This window comes from Montipora foliosa, chromosome 5 (genome assembly GCF_036669935.1).
Source record: "Montipora foliosa isolate CH-2021 chromosome 5, ASM3666993v2, whole genome shotgun sequence".
Classification (NCBI taxonomy): domain Eukaryota; kingdom Metazoa; phylum Cnidaria; class Anthozoa; order Scleractinia; family Acroporidae; genus Montipora; species Montipora foliosa.
The window spans coordinates 16,858,368-16,865,867 of NC_090873.1; the positions used below are offsets into that span (position 1 = coordinate 16,858,368).

General features: G+C 39.2%; 1 long non-coding RNA gene across 1 annotated transcript; it reads left to right on the forward strand.

The window, feature by feature from the left end:
- Positions 1-595: 595 nt before the first annotated feature.
- On the forward strand, positions 596-2,528 carry LOC138003705 (uncharacterized). The gene is made up of 2 exons (XR_011123631.1): positions 596-804; positions 1,062-2,528. It is a non-coding gene; the product is annotated as an uncharacterized lncRNA (long non-coding RNA).
- The last annotated feature ends 4,972 nt before the right edge of the window (positions 2,529-7,500 follow it).

The following is a 7,500-nucleotide window of genomic DNA, read 5'->3' on the forward strand; positions in this document are numbered from 1 at the left end:
TTCAATGTTTCTTGCACGTTTTTATCACACAACGGAACGTTTCCTCTCTTTTGCATCAAAAGATAAAGGCAAAGCCTGGGCCCCATCGCACTTTGTCTCCGCTCGCTCGCTTTCCCCGCAGGTATCCTTCACGGCGAAGACGAAAATAGCGCCTGACTGCAAGTTGATAAAAACAAGATGCATCCATGCTTGAACCTTTGCAACAAAATACCTTTGGACAGAGGCCCTTGACCGAGGGGGTTGCCGAACGTTGCCACTTTCTTAACTCCGCACTGAAGACGCAATAGGTAGTTACAACACAATCGTTACAACAGCGACCTGTAATTATCCACCTCTGACAAACCTCAACGCAAATAAAGGACTATCAACAAAACAGGTTTCATTTTAGAAGACATTTTGTTTACCAGAAAGATCTTCTTTCGTCAAACCAATAGTATCTTGGTATTATCCAGTCATATCCTATTAAGCGAACAGCATTTGTGCGGAAATACTTAAAAGAGATTTGCCGATATTAGAAATTTAGAGCACTGAGGTCACCTTAGCCTTTTTTTCCAGAAGTGGCTAACTGTTCAAGCCTGGCACCTGTAAAGAAATTCAGAAAAGGGGAAAAGGCAAATCGGTTTTCAAAACATTTGACACTATCTGTTTTCTTTTATTGTTTATGATAGACTTTTTCATTTCTTGTTTTATCCAATTTTAGATCGTGTTTTACTTTCCGTGTTGTTTTGGGGAGCGAACATATGTTGATAGTTCTTCTTTCGTAAGGCCACGACCTTCTGAAGAATGTCTTTCGGGATAACTGTGGTAAATATTCCTTCAATGCCTTGACAAAATGGGACAGAAACACGAAAATCAAAGTCTACTCTGTTTTTTGGCTGATACGTACTTTAATTTCACATTAAAAGAGTTTTTAGAATAATTTTCTCTGGTATTGTGAGTATGGTGCCATCATTTAGCAGAGCATACTTTCAAAGTTTTTGTTTGTCAAAATACTAATTACTTAAGAGTGATTTACAAGCAATTTAGTACAATGAACGCACCCGTATTACATTTGTTTGCAGCCAATAAGAATGAAGAGATGAACGCAAATCAAAACAAGTTGAGTTTCCGGAAGCCTATCTGATAGTATTTCATTGTGCTTGAATAGCAGCGGAAGGAGGTTGACGTCAATGAAGCTCCAATAATTTTGTTTACTTACAACTTTGTTACGTAAGTTGATTCAATAAATTCCCGTGATGAAAAAAATAAATAACACTTACATTCGGCTATTCCTAGCGAGAACCAACTGTGACTTAAAACTGGAGCGCAGAAGACATGTCTGTGGCACTACAACCAACACAAGAGAGAGACTATCATCACATTGCCTCAGACTTCAGATGCCGTTACATCAGAAGATATTCCACCCAAGAGTTCATTCTGGAGTACTGCATTTTTATCATTTTGCTGGGATTGTTCCTTTTCTTTTCACTTTTCTTCAACTGGATTAAATTCCACTCGTGCTGCAGACAGCAGATATGTGGTTACGAGGCTGTTATTTAAACCCCAAAAAACAAAATTAAATAGCTGGGATTGTCTTGGGACAAATCAGATCTAATGCATTGAAGAGCTGAGGTTTCGGTCCAACAACATAATGGTACCCGGATGAAAGAGAAGTGACGTGAGAGGATGATTGAAATGACAGCAGCCTTAAGTGACAAGAACTTAGGACTCAAAGGATAAAAAAGAACTGACAAGGAAACTAACAAAGAGTAAATAATGAAATGTCAGTACGCCTCCATTCCTGGAATGCAAAGGATTCTACGAGAAGGGTCCATGCTGGTAATAACGACGTACTCAAAGTTCCATTCTTGCTTTATGTTCGTAACTATTTGAATAATCTATGACGATAAACTGAATTTTAGCGTATTGTTTTAAAAAGGACTGGCCTGTAATAATCATTTTCGGGCTGTCAACATATCTGACCGTCTTCTGAGAATACAGGTGTGAATCAAACCTTGCCAAATTTATGCATCTCAACTTAGAAAAAGAAACAGTTTCGGGTGCTGAAGCGGAATAATATATAACTGGATTTCAGTTTTTCATTATTTCTTCCTTTTTTCAACTTGTTTATTATTCGTTAATGAAATTTTGCTCGATATTACTTTTTCCGTATTCGTTATTCTTTACAGAATGTTCGAACGCTAAATATTCCTTATTCATTTTTTCTTTTAAGCCGTTATTCATTATTCGCTTCAACCGCCGAAAAAGTTTGATGCCCAAAATTAGCGGCTGCAGGGACATAGAGTGCTGCATTGATTCTGCATCTGCAAACAAAAATCCTGCAAACCTCCTCCTTCTTCTTTAATTACTTTGTCGGTTGTCAGTTAAAATCTTCGATCTTTGTCGGCTGTCGGTAAATCTCAGTTTATGAGTAAAAATACAAGTTAATTATTCATATTTAATATGAAATAAGACCAGTTTAAACTGTATGCAAAGTTTACACGTTGAAATAATTCATTATTTGATTAAAGACGACTGTCAATACTATACTTAGACTACTTACCTTCACAAGTCGAGACGCACAAATGCACGAACAGCCCTGCCGGATCGTGTAATACATGCTCTTTTGACAAGCTCTGAATGTTCTTCATAATTTGATTCGTCATGATCCGAATCTGTCTCATACTTATCAATTTGTTCTTGTCAGTGTGATCCTCAAATACCCCTGTAACATTCCCGTCGTCCACAAATTGTGTGATAAGGAACTTTTCAGAAATTAGCAGGGAAGGTGGAAAACCGAGGAGAGTCACATTTTGTGTACCCCTTCATAAGGGAGGGCCATGAAAAAAATAATCAGCATAAGAGGGGGTCACAAGAAGTGAAGCCGTTGTGATCACAAAGGGATGCTTTAATACTATGGTATAACAAGAATACAAACCAGTCACAGTTTACAGTATGAAATTCATGCCATACAAAATATTTCCTGCCATATGAACAAGTTAAGCCATTGATAGTTTTGAACGCAGTGCTTGTAGCTTGGTTTCCAGTTAGGTTTGCTTTATTAAAAGTGCTGAAACATTTTTTTTTCTACCACTGTATAACAAATTTGAGGGGGGGGGGGGGGGGGGTTGTCAAAGAATTTTAGGATGAATTCCAGGGGAGGATCAAAACATTTCAATCCCTTACCGTAGGGAAGGTCATTTATTTTCCCCGCTTTACTGGAAATCTCCACACCCCTACCCTCCTGTTAATTTCTGACGAGTCCCTAACAACGTGTTGTGGTACTGTGCGAATCGAAGGCTCTCTTCAGACTCGTTGCTTTTGGGATGAACAGCGTAGAAAGCGGCGCTCTATTGCGACTTCTTCACCTCATGACTCGACCGCATGGAAGAAAAACGTATAGGCGACCGTATATACAGGTCAGATCAGGCAGTGAAAATACTGCAGCACTCAATTACAAGCCTCTTTGCGGGAAAGGAGCCTGCGTTCCTCCCTGAAAATGAGGAAAAACAGCTCACCTCTGAAGGAATAGAGTCCACCAAAAGATGACATTTCCTAAGCTAGAAATAAATCATACAAAATACTATTGACATGTTAAAGAAAAAAAGACATTACGTGATATTTCCGAATACAAACATCTCCACAATGTTGGACCCTATCGGTTGTCGGTTAATATTTTCCTGTCAGTAATCGATAATTTTTTTCACGTTTTGTTAGTATTCAGTGATATTTATCGCCGTTTGTCGCTAGTCCGCGGTCCATTCAGACCCTGCTTCTTGCTTCCTGTTTGGGCACATGATGACTGTTCAAAAAGAAACTTGACAGAGGACTGGTGAATAAAATCAAGTTCTATTGCTTTTTATGCTTTGTTATTCTTGGTATGCTGTTTCCTATTGGTAAAAGCCTTGGTGTAGAAGATTCTCTTTCGTCTCGCGCGGCCTGCAGCGCTCAAAACTAACTTTGTTGTTTCTAAATAAAACAATAGAAAAAGAGATCCTTCCATCATCAGATCGTGGTGACTAGAGGTTAAAAAAGAACTATGTAAAACGCATTATCTATTATTACAGAAACGCCAAGATTGTCCTTCGCTTTGATAACCACTGCCATTCATAAACAAACAATTATGCAGTTGGCTTTTAATCCAAACCACAAGAAAGTGGGTTTAAATTATTATATATTTTTGTTACCATTGCGTCTTTTTTTGGACAGCTTTCTTTTACTAAGCTCATTAAGGGCGCTACATAAGTACTTCCTTTTTGCATATTTTCTCCATCTCGCCTGGTCAATTATCAGGTTAAGACCCCACTCAGTCCATTGAAGTTATTTTTAGCGTCTGCACATACAATTTTATCTCATAGAATGTTCTCAAAAAACACAATGACGCACAGATTGCACGCAAAAAATCTCAGTGAGAAAATACTCTCGCTTCTGCATGGGATAAAGTTTTGCACATTCTCGCGAGATTTGTTCGTGTTACGTACTGTGCAAGGAAAACTGTTGGCATGTTATTTTCCGAAGTATATCTTTAAAAATGCACTTTTATAATTAAAACTCTATCACACAGAGTTACTCTATTGATAATTTTAAAAGGAACTTGAAAAGGCAACATGGCGAGAGTTTGTTTTCTAAGGATTCTGGGTAGATTTTGGTTCCAGACCCTTGAGTCCAAAATTCTGGATCCAACATGTTGCATTCGTTTGGTCACCTCTTTCGACACTTTTCAACAGCGTCCAACAATGTTGGATCCGTTAGGACAGGCCTGTATGGGTTAATGAAAAGATACTGGAAATACTCACACACAGATATACCAGTTTAATTCGAAACGTAACTTGTCCCGATTTTATAATGACTAAAAAAAAGTAATATCTAAATGGAATAAGGATTCCCGGATTTGAGCTGTACGCACGGGCGTACGTACGTATATGGACGCTACGCCCCTGCCACGTTGTGCAAGTGTTTTTGTTTTCAATTGCTATGGTAGCCATGGTATCATCATAGCCCTTTTCAACTGAACAAAGGTTCGGAAATAGGACCATATGCCGGTTTTTGTAAGAGGTAATGTTGGTGATCTCTTAAGCCGCTGTTACACGTTGAAACTTTTAGCTGAAACTTGTGTGCAACGGCGCTGCAAAACAAGTTTCAGGAGGTATTGCACCGTGTAACATGATCGGTTTTGTGAAACTTTTTTGAACTTCCGTTGTGAGACAAGTTTCACGAAAAGGAGAACCGCTTTCTACTTCTGCAACGGCCGCCAATCGCAGTGGTGATAAAAACAGGAGTTTCGCCGTCTAACACCACTTCGTGAAACTGGTCTCTCTCTTTCTTATTACGCTACGCTGCGTAAGCCATTCAAAAACCGGCCATGTAAACAACATTTCGAGACCAGTTTCAACGTTCCCGAACGAGTTTCGACCTTTTATGTTACACGGTGCAACGACTGCTGAAACTTGTTCAGCAGGCGTTCAGCGCCGTTACACATAAGTTTCAACGTGTAACAGTGGCTTTAACTTTAACAGCTGCACTACTTGGACATTCGTCCCTCCTTAAAAGGATGATGACTCTTTCCGCCATTAGTCTGATTTGATTTTGTCAAAAAAGGCTATAGCTTGTTTCTGTGTTGTTACTGAAGGCGCGTAACAAGAAGTCGCGAACACAACTTTCAGTCGCCCAAGGTCAACTGAAACTCTTATATTAGAATCACCAGTTATAAATACGAGCGAGGCTACAAAGCTAACAGGGAATTGAAAGCGAATCCCACGGTTTCGTTTCGTGCTACTGGACATTCCCCTTGGCTTACAATAGGCTCTCGCTTTCAGTTTGCCTTAAGGGAGATGCCTCTTACCTACCAAACCGTTGCTCTGGACTCCTTCAAACAGCCATTTCTTTAATTCCTTTAACTCTACAGTTATCCTTTTTGCCAAGTGTTTTCTATTTAACATTTCTTTGTCTGGTTCAAATCACAACCACATTTGGTAAATCACGTGACCAAAACAGTAAATGCCTAAAACCTCAGTGAGTAAAATATGTTTTCCACAAATTTTAAACGCAAAAGTGTGTGAACATTCTAGCACAAAATCTGTAGCATAGATTTAAAAGAAGTCATTTCTCAAAATAATTTTGACCTCCCTTGATACATGTACACTTTTCCAAATATCAGTTCCATTTTCTGTCGAAACAGAAATTCCATGCTACAGTTTACGAAAGATGATGGGACAGTTCCCATCCGGTGAAAAAAGTGCCTTTTCCTTTCGTTTCCTGAGAGCTTTTACCTGTTTTACACTGAAACGCACGGCAGAGGACTGGAACTAGTTGTGCATGCGCTTTCTGATTGAAGTGATGTCACATTTCTATTGAAAAAGTTACTTCATAGAACCATCCATGGAACCTTTTTGCAGGGCTCTTTGACTAAAAAGCTTTCTTAGCAACCATTGTCTTTCTGTAGTTAAATGCCACCCCCATTAAAGTGCCTATGAAGCTATTCCGTCTTTTCCCATAATGTAAGGTCGATTTTATCTCTGTGATATCAAAAAAAAGTTTAAGGGTAGAAACGATGAAGAAAGCTCTTTTTAAGTCGAAGTTTCGCTTCACACACAGAAAAGTGGTTAATAATTTTCGCGCTGCGAAAACGGTCACGTGACAATTCTGTGACGTAGAAACGACTCAAAGCTTCTTGAGCGTGAGAGAAAAGGTGGTAGATATTGCGTGGCCGGAGGACCCAAATTTAACGAGCTGTAAAAATGGGCAGTTCACAAGAGACGTGAGCATGCACATATTCCCTTCAGAGCCAGTGAGCCAGAAAAAATGCACCAAATTCGTCCGCAGACACCGACCGGGATGGACTCCTTCGAAAACTTCACATCTATGTTCGGTGCATTTGTAGGATACATGTAGCTGTTTCGAACACAGGCTGACGTTGTCGAAGGACAGCAATCTTCCAAAGTCAAACAGATTTCTCTTAACTACAGCTATCCCCACAATGGATATCGTGGTGCCCTAGAAGTCTCCTGACAACAAATGAAAAAATTAAAACTAAAACTAGTGAGCAACACACTGAGAACTGTTGTTGTCAGTAAAACGTGTTTCATTTTCCGACCCGTTTCGTCTAACTTTCGTAGACTTCTTCAGGGAGTTTTACAAGCAAACACTCTACGTCTGTATTTATGAGCAAATGCCCACAAAATTCAAATATAGTCCGGTAAGACTTGAAAATTTAAATTCACCCTACTTTTGTATATAAGTAGACCTCGGTAAAAGTAAAAACGCCATGCGTTTTCTTTCCTTAAATATTTCGGTATTTCCGAGAAAAACGACATTTTCGATTTCACGTCCTGGCATCAAGTTAGCGAGTCCCAACCGGGCTGAAAATCGACCATTTTCATTCGCTTCGCGTGTCGCATTTATTGAATGCAGAAAAGTTGTAATACAACCAACTTTTTGCATAACTCTTCCTTGCCGAAAAAAGCACAATTACAGGAAAATTGGATTAATCTAATTATTTGGTGGTTAACAAAAGTAGACTGT